At 45.0% G+C, this 12070-nt stretch overlaps 1 pseudogene; it reads right to left on the bottom strand.

Moving 5' to 3' along the window:
* Window positions 1–3011: 3011 nt before the first annotated feature.
* Window positions 3012–3099, bottom strand: LOC135523248 (U6 spliceosomal RNA; annotated as a pseudogene).
* Between the last annotated feature and the right edge of the window lie 8971 nt (window positions 3100–12070).

The following is a 12070-nucleotide window of genomic DNA, read 5'->3' as shown; positions in this document are numbered from 1 at the left end:
AACCTCAGGGGAGCATCTTCCCTCCCCGTCACCCTACAAAACACCTTTCCCTATCTCCCCGTCCCTAATCTATCCTTTTACAAATCTAAATGACACCCAGCCCTAAACCCCCTTCCACCTCTCCCGAGCAGCATGCTGCCCCCACTTCCTCTCCTCCCTCTTCATCCTCCCCCTCAAATCTCCTTCCACTCTCCTCACTATCCCTTCCACCCCCAATCTCTCCCTGTCTTCTCCATGTTCAGCCTTGCTTCCCACAGCCCCCGTTTAAAGAGACTCATGAGAAGCCAGAGCAGAAACCTGTCCCTATCCGTCCCTCTCACTCTCCCTACACCCCTCTCTAACCTGGCCCACGTCAATACAAAATCCCCCTTTACCAAACCTAACAACCCCCGTGCCCTAGCCCATACTACTCCGGCAAAGGCACAGTCCCAAAAGACATGACGCACAGTCTCCTCCCTGCCACAAGAGGATCTTGGACAGGTGGGGGATTGCACCAAACTATACCGGTACAAGATGGAACGTACCGGCAAAAACTTATGAAGGCTCAACCAATTCAGGTCCTTGAGCCTGTTGTCCAGACCCCGCACCTGCACTCCCTCCCAGACCGCTTCCGAGATGCCTACTACAAGCGCCCGACTCTCTGCCTTTCTGACCTCCTCGTACAGGTGCCTATGATCTAAACCTACTCGGGCAACTTCAACCTCAGGGTGCGCACGCAGCCACTTGGCCGCATGACCAAAGTGCCACGGCAGCTGTTCCGCCCGAGGACCCGTGTTAGACCACACCATTATGCTTCTCGCCTGATACGAGAAAAACACCCGCAGGAGGTAACCGGACGGATGTATCACTGGCTGAGCAAGCTCCGTTAACAAGAAAGAAACAAAAATTGTGTCCAGCTTGAGGGGGAAATGTGGTACCCCCTACCTCCCTCCCCGATGGGACAGATCATGCGTGCCCTGGCGACCCACTCATACCTGCCACTCCACATAAACTGAAACACAAGCTTCACTAGAGGCCTTCTCAGACAAGCCGGCAATGGGTAGATGTATGCCAAATACAAAAGCGACGGCAACACATCCACCTTTAGGACCAGGACTTTGCCCATAAAAGACAAATACCTAGCTTTCCACATTGCTAGCTTCCTCTGTACCACTGCAATACGCATGTTCCAGTTTAGCGTCGCAGAGCCGGAGGTCTCAAAATGGACCCCAAGAATCCTCAGGGCCCCCTCACACAGAGATAACCCCCCAGGCACATCCGTTCTACCGCGCCATCTTCCGAAAAAATTGACGGAAGACTTTGCATGGTTCAGAACTGCTCCCGACGCTCGAGTGAAATCCCCAAAGATGGCAAGGGACCTTGTCAGGCACGAGTCCTTGCACAACAACAAGGAAGTGTCGTCGGCGTACTGCGTCATCTTAACACACAGTCCACCACTTCCAGGGATCAGCAGACCTTCCACCCCTGTGTCTGCCCTAATGGCAGCCCCCAGAGGCTCCATGTACAGAACGAAGAGGAGAGCCGAGAGTGGGCACCCCTGCCTGACCCCAGACGAGAGGTCAAAAACGTCACCCAAGTGACTATTTACACTAACTCGGCACCCCGCTCCGACATATAATGTACGAATCCATCCTATAAACTTCTCCCCAAATCCTAATCGACCTAACACTCTGAATAAAAAGGATGTATTCACGCGATCAAAGGCTTTCGCCTGATCTAGCGCTGCTACCATAAAAGGCAGTCCTCTATCTTCAACCCAAGCGATGGAGTCCCTGATTAACTGTAGGTTCCATCTAATAGAGCGGCCCTCTACCCCGCACGTCTGATCCTCATGAACGACGTAGGGAAGGGATGTGCGCAACCGGTCTGCTAAAACCTTTGCAAGTAGCTTGTAATCTACACACAGCATGGTCAACGGCCGCCAGTTGCCAAGGTCAGTTACTTCCCCCTTCTTATATAAAAGTGACAGCACACCAACAGCCATTGATCCCCCCGGGACCCCCGTCTCAAGGATGGCCTTCAAGACTTCGAGGACCACTGGTCCAAGTATACCCCAAAACTTGAGATAAAACTCATCCGGCAAAGCCGCTATGCGCACTCTCCAGGAAAGCTCGAGCCTTCCGCTCCTGCAACTCCCTGAGCTGCGCCTTTAGGGTTGAGGATCTCTCCCAGTCAAACGATCCACCTCCCTCCTCTCCTCCCTTTTTTTCCTCTTGCAATACCCTATTATAAAAGCCCTAATCCTCACCTTAACTAATTCCCACCACTCTAACACCCCCTCGCACATGGACCGGAGACCCTCAAGCCTCCTAAAGAAAACATAAAACCCGTCAACAAAAGCCTGCTCCTCCAGCACATCCCGATCTAGCTTCCAGTACCCCTTACCAAAGAGGCAGACTGGCGACCCCACCTGCAGGAGCACCCCGTCGTGATCCGAAAAGAAAACAGGCAACAGCCCATGGTAGGCAGTTCTGGGGCGAGACACCAGACTAACATTGGTCCGTTCCCAAATAAAATCCTGTAAAAAAAAGTTTTAAAAAAAAGGATAGACATTAAAATATACAAATCAAACACTTTATTAAAACATCTTCAGGTGAAAACTCAACTTCTTGGTAGAGCTGATGTTTTTCTCTACAGCAGTAGCTAGAACACATAGGTAAAACAATATAAGGTGTGACTAGCTTACCTTTTGCAAACATTTCTGTCCACATTTCGGTCAGTGGCCAAGATGCTCTGGGCTACAGGAATTATGGTGTGTTATTTTGTGTATAGAGATTGCTGGCATTTATTTAATGTTTATTGGATTTACATTGCAATAATTATCTTCCATTCCATCCTGTTTCCCTATGTATACTCTGGTTCATCATTAAAACTCCTAGACTGGGCTTCTGTGTCTGTCATCCTGTTTTGACCTGGTGCTCAAAGCACATGGCTACTTAATATGCATTGTTGACCAGCCGACTCCTCCTCTCACCCAGCAAAACCCCCCATTTCCCCTCCTCCTTGGACAGAGAAGAATGGGCAATATCTTCATAAGGGGCCATGCTAATCTTCTCTGTATCGTTCCAATTTGAGTATATGTGCTGCCGAAGCGAACACAAATAGTCTGTATTTACAGACCTTAACTATAGGACCAGACTAGACTAGCAGTCTCATTGACGGTTAATCTCTGGAACCACCCTGACACTCACAATTACTTAAAACACAGTCAACCACCACTATACACACACAGCACTTTTGGAGGTACTATCTAAAGATTCTAACAGATGTCTTTCAGCGACCCGGAGAGCAGGCTGGGGGTTTTGTAGAGTAGCGGGCTGTGCTGTGATTGGTGTTTTTAGACAAAAACCAGGCTGTATTCCCCCCTCCCTTCCCCCATAACACTCTTTGCTAGGCTAGTAGAAACTAAACTTATCTTAAATCTGTATCTAGTGGCAGCTTTTACATAGAGCTATGACAGGTCAGGCTTGGTGTGTGTGCTTTGAACACTTTCACATCTGTAAACAGCAGAAACTCTTACCAACAAGGAGGGGATAAACTAAAGACATTTCTGCTACACTCACAAGTCGCCATCTTGGATTCTGTTTTTTAAACTTCTTTCACGTCCGCTGGTGCAGTACTCATCCACAGCAAATAAGACTTTGTAGAGGGCTGATAAACGCTGTTCCACCTATTAGCCAGAAAGTCAAGTCTGTTGACAGCAGATGGACATTTTATTAATTTCACACGTTTGACATCAACACATTTCTACAATTTAGGATAAATGGTTAAATACAACAACCATGTTTTCCCAGACTAATCTATATATTAGAAGACAAAGTTCAAAGTAGACACACTGACAAGACTCCAAAATGGAGGGGAGGGAAACCGTTTTAATATAAATGGGTTGCACTTTAGAATGCAGCAGCACTGAGTAAAGTGGTGGTAATTACATGTGGTAATTAACAAGTTATAGCTAGCTACTCACACCGAAGTGCAGTGGTTCTGGTAGCTGCTAACCCGTATTTCGATAGCTTACAGTCTACCAAATGCGCTATCATCAGAAATGGCTCTTCATAGTTCAACGCCAATCAACGCTTGAGGCGCCCTATCACCGCAAATTGTCTACACACTCCTGGAGATGGTTGAAAGAAATAGACCCTGCTCCGCATGCATTATGCAAATATCCATGTACACACTAGGCCTACACACAAAATAAAATGTGGTGATTGTTACTCCATGTATGACGTTTGTGAACCACGGTAGACGGCTTGAAGAACGTTTTTGAGTAGCGATTCTAGAGGCATGTTTCTAATATCAGTGCGCCATACCATATTCTATCTGCCATTTCCAGAGAGGCAATGTGCAAAAACAACCGTATTCCAACCACTCAGGCTGACGTCAACATTGAAGGATCATACCTGAAATATTGACGTCATCATGTGAACCAATTTCCAACATAGATGGAAAATATTGTAGAATGCGTTGACTTTGTAAATCTGAAAAAACACTAGATCAGCTAATGTTTACGATCAGAGAAAACAATAAACTGGGCAAATGTATCTACAGTTGTTTAATCCATTCTGAACCCTATCCTGGCCTACGTAAATACACCACATTACCAAAAGTGTGTGGACACCAGCTCGTTGAACATCTCATTCCAAAAGCATGGCCATTAACATGCAGTTGGTTCTCCCGTTCCACTAGATGTTGGAATATTGCTGCAATGACTTGCTTCCATTCAGCTACAAGAGCACTGATGTTGGGTGATTAGGCCTGCCTCTCAGTCGAAGTTCAAATCAAATCAAATTAAATCAAATTTTATTTGTCACATACACATGGTTAGCAGATGTTAATGCGAGTGTAGCGAAATGCTTGTGCTTCTAGTTCCGACAATGCAGTAATAACCAACAAGTAATCTAACTAACAATTCCTGAACTACTGTCTTATACACAGTGTAAGGGGATAAATAATATGTACATAAGGATATATGAATGAGTGATGGTACAGAGCAGCATAGGCAAGATACAGTAGATGGTATCGAGTACAGTATATACATATGAGATGAGTATGTAAACAAAGTGGCATAGTTAAAGTGGCTAGTGATACATGTATTACATAAGGATGCAGTCGATGATATAGAGTACAGTATATACGTATGCATATGAGATGAATAATGTAGGGTAAGTAACATTATATAAGGTAGCATTGTTTAAAGTGGCTAGTGATATATTTACATCATTTCCCATCAATTCCCATTATTAAAGTGGCTGGAGTTGAGTCAGTGTCAGTGTGTTGGCAGCAGCCACTCAATGTTAGTGGTGGCTGTTTAACAGTCTGATGGCCTTGAGATAGAAGCTTTTTTCAGTCTCTCGGTCCCAGCTTTGATGCACCTGTACTGACCTCGCCTTCTGGATGATAGCGGGGTGAACAGGCAGTGGCTCGGGTGGTTGATGTCCTTGATGATCTTTATGGCCTTCCTGTAACATCGGGTGGTGTAGGTGTCCTGGAGGGCAGGTAGTTTGCCCCGGTGATGCGTTGTGCAGACCTCACTACCTCTGGAGAGCCTTACGGTTGAGGGCGGAGCAGTTGCCGTACCAGGCGGTGATACAGCCCGCCAGGATGCTCTCGATTGTGCATCTGTAGAAGTTTGTGAGTGCTTTTGGTGACAAGCCGAATTTCTTCAGCCTCCTGAGGTTGAAGAGGCGCTGCTGCGCCTTCTTCACGATGCTGTCTGTGTGAGTGGACCAATTCAGTTTGTCTGTGATGTGTATGCCGAGGAACTTAAAACTTGCTACCCTCTCCACTACTGTTCCATCGATGTGGATAGGGGGGTGTTCCCTCTGCTGTTTCCTGAAGTCCACAATCATCTCCTTAGTTTTGTTGACGTTGAGTGTGAGGTTATTTTCCTGACACTACACTCCGAGGGCCCTCACCTCCTCCCTGTAGGCCGTCTCATTGTTGTTGGTAATCAAGCCTACCACTGTTGTGTCGTCCGCAAACTTGATGATTGAGTTGGAGGCGTGCGTGGCCACGCAGTCGTGGGTGAACAGGGAGTACAGGAGAGGGCTCAGAACGCACCCTTGTGGGGCCCCAGTGTTGAGGATCAGCGGGGAGGAGATGTTGTTACCTACCCTCACCACCTGGGGGCGGCCCGTCAGGAAGTCCAGTACCCAGTTGCACAGGGCGGGGTCGAGACCCAGGGTCTCGAGCTTGATGACGAGCTTGGAGGGTACTATGGTGTTGAATGCCGAGCTGTAGTCGATGAACAGCATTCTCACATAGGTATTCCTCTTGTCCAGATGGGTTAGGGCAGTGTGCAGTGTGGTTGAGATTGCATCGTCTGTGGACCTATTTTGGCGGTAAGCAAATTGGAGTGGGTCTAGGGTGTCAGGTAGGGTGGAGGTGATATGGTCCTTGACTAGTCTCTCAAAGCACTTCATGATGACGGAAGTGAGTGCTACGGGGCGGTAGTCGTTTAACTCAGTTACCTTAGCTTTCTTGGGAACAGGAACAATGGTGGCCCTCTTGAAGCATGTGGGAACAGCAGACTGGTATAGGGATTGATTGAATATGTCCGTAAACACACCAGCCAGCTGGTCTGCGCATGCTCTGAGGGTGCGGCTGGGGATGCCGACTGGGCCTGCAGCCTTGCGAGGGTTAACACGTTAAATGTTTTACTCACCACGGCTGCAGTGAAGGAGAGACCGCATGTTTCCGTTGCAGGCCGTGTCAGTGGCACTGTATTGTCCTCAAAGCGGGCAAAAAAGTTATTTAGTCTGCCTGGGAGCAAGACATCCTGGTCCGTGACTGGGCTGGATTTCTTCCTGTAGTCCGTGATTGACTGTAGACCCTGCCACATGCCTCTTGTGTCTGAGCCGTTGAATTGAGATTCTACTTTGTCTCTGTACTGACGCTTAGCTTGTTTGATAGCCTTGCGGAGGGAATAGCTGCACTGTTTGTACTCGGTCATGTTACCAGACACCTTGCCCTGATTAAAAGCAGTGGTTCGCGCTTTCAGTTCCACGCGAATGCTGCCATCAATCCACGGTTTCTGGTTAGGGAATGTTTTAATCGTTGCTATGGGAACGACATCTTCAATGCACGTTCTAATGAACTCGCACACCGAATCAGCGTATTCGTCAATGTTGTTATCTGATGCAATACGAAACATGTCCCAGTCCACGTGATGGATGGAAGCAGTCTTGGAGTGTGGAGTCAGCTTGGTCGGACCAGCGTTGGACAGACCTCAGCGTGGGAGCTTCTTGTTTCTGTCTGTAGGCAGGGATCAGCAAAATGGAGTCGTGGTCAGCTTTTCCGAAAGGGGGGCGGGGCAGGGCCTTATATGCGTCGCGGAAGTTAGAGTAACAGTGATCCAAGGTTTTTCCACCCCTGGTTGCGCAATCGATATGCTGATAAAATTTAGGGAGTCTTGTTTTCAGATTAGCCTTGTTAAAATCCCCAGCTACAATGAATGCAGCCTCCGGATAAATGGTTTCCAGTTTGCAAAGAGTTAAATAAAGTTCGTTCAGAGCCATCGATGTGTCTGCTTGGGGGGGATATATACGGCTGTGATTATAATCAAAGAGAATTCTCTTGGTAGATAATGTGGTCTACATTTGATTGTGAGGAATTCTAAATCAGGTGAACAGAAGGATTTGAGTTCCTGTATGTTTCTTTCATCGCACCATGTCTCGTTAGCCATAAGGCATATACCCCCACCCCTCTTCTTACCAGAAAGGTGTTTGTTTCTGTCGGCGCAATGCGTGGAGAAACCCGTTGGCTGCACCGCTTCGGATAGCGTCTCTCCAGTGAGCCATGTTTCCGTGAAGCACAGAACGTTACAGTCTCTGATGTCCCTCTGGAATGCTACCCTTGCTCGGATTTCATCAACCTTGTTGTCAAGAGACTGGACATTGGCAAGAAGAATGCTAGGGAGTGGTGCACGGTGTGCCCGTGTCCGGAGTCTGACCAGAAGACCGCCTCGTTTCCCTCTTTTTCGGAGTCGTTTTTTGGGTCGCTGCATGCGATCCATTCCGTTGTCCTGGTTGTAAGGCAGAACACAGGATCCGCGTCGCGAAAAAACATATTCTTGGTCGTACTGATGGTGAGTTGACGCTGATCTGATGAGTTGGGGGCGCCGGAAGTGCGCCCCCTTACATCTCAAAGGTGTTCATTGTGGTTGAAGTCAGGGCTCTGTGCAGGCCAGGCCAGAAATGTAAAAAGAGGGGAGATGTAATATGCAACAACTAGCATGGGTTGCTAATATGACTAGGGTTGTGCCTTTGACTATGGACAATGAAAGAAAGTCCATGGATATGGTCTGATTTTGGCTAGGATACTTTGAAGCAAGGTAAGACCTGCACATCATAATATGTATTAAAACTTTCAGGTTTCAAAATGTATACTGTCTTCAGATCATTGCAAAGTGGTCCGTTGCCTAAGCATTTGCTGTTTGAGATGCTGTAGCAGCAGCTCTCGCGCTGTCTGACAGATTTTCCGCTCAAAGGCTCTGTATATGTATGCTGTACAGTGTGATAAGATACATAACGAATATACTGTACACACGCCAATTTAATTCCACTAAATTATGCAAAATAACAGACTGATAAGCATGACCAGTCAAATGTACACTGAACAAAAATATAAAATGCAACATGTAAAGTGTTGGTCCCATGTTTCATCAGCTGAAATAAAAAATCCCTCAAGTCTTCCATATGCACAAAAAGTTGATTTCTCTCAAAGTGTGTGGCACAAATTTGTTTACATCCCTGTAAGTGAGCATTTCTCCTTTGCTAAGATAATCCATCCACCTGACAGATGTGGCATATTAAGAAGCTGATTAAACAGCATTATCATTACACATGTGCACCTTGTGCCGGGGACAATAAAATGGCACTTTAAAATGTGCAGTTGTCACATGACACAATACCACAGATGTCTCAAGTTTTTGAGGGAGTGTGCATTTGACATGCTGACTGCAGGAATGTCCCCCAGAGCTGTAAACAGATAATTGAATGTTAATTTCTCTACCATAAGCTGCCTCCAACTCCATTTTAAAGAATTTGGCAGTACTTCCAACCGGCCTCACAATTGCAGACCACGTGTAACCACGAAGGCCCAGGACCTCCACATCCGGCTTCTTCACTTGCAAGATTGTTTGTGCTGGGGAGTATTTCTGTCTGCAATTAAGCCCTTTTGTGGGGAAAAACTCATTCTGATTGACTGGGCCTGGCTCCCACCTAATTAGTCTTTCCCAAAAAATGGGCATTATTACATGGCTGCAGGGCCTAATGACTTTATTTCAATTGACTGATTTCCTTATATGAACTGTGGAATCTCAGTAAAATCTTTAAAATTGTTGCATGTTGCGTTTATATTCTTCAGTATATTTCCAGCGATTGGTATTTCTATCAATGAATAAGCAAAACAACACTTATTAATCTCCCAGATAATTGGCCGGCACCAATTTTAATTATCGCTTTTCTATTATTATTTATTTATTTTTTAAATCGGTCAAAAGCCAGCTATTACCGGTTAATGGAAACCCTGCACCGTGGATACCATTTGTGCCTTCGGAAAGTATTCAGACCTCTTGACTTTTTTCCACATTTTACTACGTCACAGCCTTATTCTAAAATGTATTTCAGAAATAAATATCATAGCTTGAATACATTTTAGGCTATCTGAGGAGTATATAGAAACGTATTTTGACTTGTTGAAACAAAGTTTAGGGGTAGATTTTCAGATTCCTTTCTCTGCAAGTTGAGTGGATTACTCAAATCGATGGCGCCAACTAAACAGACATTTTGGGATATGAAGAAGGAATTTATCTAACAAAAACGACACTACATGTTATAGCTGGGACCCTTTGGATGACAAATCAGAGGAAGATTTTCAAAAAGTAAGTGAATAATTAATTGTTATATGTGAATGTAAGAAACCTGTGCCGGTTTAAAAATATTTTGAACAATTTTGAACAATCACATGGCATGTTTTTGCTGTAATAGATACTGTAAATCGGACAGTGCAGTTAAATTAACAATAATTTAAGCTTTCAGCCGATATAAGACACTTAAATGTACATAACTGTTTAAAATCCATCATATTTATGATTATTCATTTGAATTGCGCGCCCTCCAATTTGCTAGCGGGACACCTACCCCTAAGAAGATTATTAATACATTTTAGAATAAGGCTGTAATGTAGCAAACTGTGGAAAAAGTAAAGTGGTCTAAATACTTTCTGAATGCACTGTATGTCTGTGTGTCAACTTCTTCAAGACTGTTGGAAAAGCATTCCAGGTTAAGCTGGTTGAGAGAATGCCAAGAATATTTAGATATATTTAGATTTGTTTAGCAATTATTTTTTAGTTACTACATGATTTCATGTGTTATTTCATATTTTGATGTCTTCACTATTGTTCTACAATGTAGAAAATAGTACAAATAAAGCAAAACCCTTGAATGAGTGTGTGATATTTATATAAATATATATATACACATACATCATACACACACACACACACACACACACACACACACACACACACACACACACACACACACACACACACACACACACACACACACACACACACACACACACACTTTATTTTTATAATACCATCTTTGAGAACTAACAAAAAAAGCTATACAGTCAAGGAGAAAAGAAACTGTGCATTCACATACACATTGATTCACTGCAGGAGAACACAGCATTAGCCATTGCAAAATGCATAGAATTGCAGGAAATTAGCTTTAAAATGGCAAAATTGTTGGAGTTCGATGCAAAACTGTGTAGAATTTCTGGAAATTAGCTTTAAAACTTCAAACTGTTCTCAGCTCACTTGACACATGTAGAATTGCAGAAATTGTGCTTTACAACAGCAAAATTCTCTACGCCGCCAAGATACCTTTCGAGCTAATAGACTATGTTAGTTTACATTTCCTCTTCCAATGAACTGTGGGGATGTGAAAACAATAACTGTCTACCAAATATCTTCACTTTTAAAATGTTGATTACTTCTACTTGCCATTATCATTCACCTGATAAGAAGTGATTTGAAATTTTTGCTAACATATGATGAGGGTTTGCCTGGCCGGGAGTCTCTGGGCAAGAAAAGTTTGAAAACACCTAGACTATATCATTAAAATACATTATTAAAATATGTATACTATAGAACTACACTTCTACTAAACTCAGCAATAAAAGAAACGTCCTCTCACTGTCAACTGCATTTATTTTTAGCAAACTTAACATTTGTAAATATTTGCATGAAGATTCAACAACTGAGACATAAACTGAACAGGTTCCACAGACATGTGACAAACATAAATGGAATAATGTGTCCCTGAATAAAGGGGTGGTCAAAACCAAAAATAACAGTCAGCATCTGGTGTGGCCACCAGCTGTATTAAGTACTGCAGTGCATCTCCTCCTCATGGACTGCACCAGATTTGCCAGTTCTTGTTGTGAGATGTTACCCCACTCTTCCACCAAGGCACCTTCAAGTTCCCAGACATTTCTGGGGGGTTGGCCCTAGCCCTCACCCTCCGATCCAACAGGTCCGAGACGGCTCTTCTCTGGCCATGGCAGAACACTGACATTCCTGTCTTGCAGGATATCACGCACAGAACGAGCAGTATGGCTGATGGCATTGTCATGCTGGAGGGTAATGTCAGGATGAGCCTGCAGGAAGGGTACCACATGAGGGAGGAGGAGGTCTTCCCTGTAATGCACAGCATTCAGATTGCCCACACTGACAACAAGCTCAGTCCGATGATGCTGTGACACACCGCCCCAGACCACGACGGACCCTCCACCTCCAAGTCTATCCCGCTCCAGACTACAGGCATCGGTGTAGCGCTCATTCCTTCAACGATAAATGCGAATCCGACCATCATGCCTGGTGAGACAAAACTGCGACTCGTCAGTGAAGAGCACTTTCTGCCAGTCCGGTCTGGTCTAAGCATGCCTAAGGCACATTCACGCAGATGAGCAGGGACACTGGGCATGTTTCTTTTGGTGTTTTCAGAGTCAGTAGAAAGGCCTCTTTAGTGTCCTAAGTTTTCATAACTGTGACCTTAAT

This window comes from Oncorhynchus masou, chromosome 30 (genome assembly GCF_036934945.1).
Source record: "Oncorhynchus masou masou isolate Uvic2021 chromosome 30, UVic_Omas_1.1, whole genome shotgun sequence".
NCBI lineage: Eukaryota > Metazoa > Chordata > Actinopteri > Salmoniformes > Salmonidae > Oncorhynchus > Oncorhynchus masou.
The sequence above is the reverse complement of the archived record's forward strand: the minus strand, read 5'-3'. Positions and strand labels throughout refer to the sequence as shown.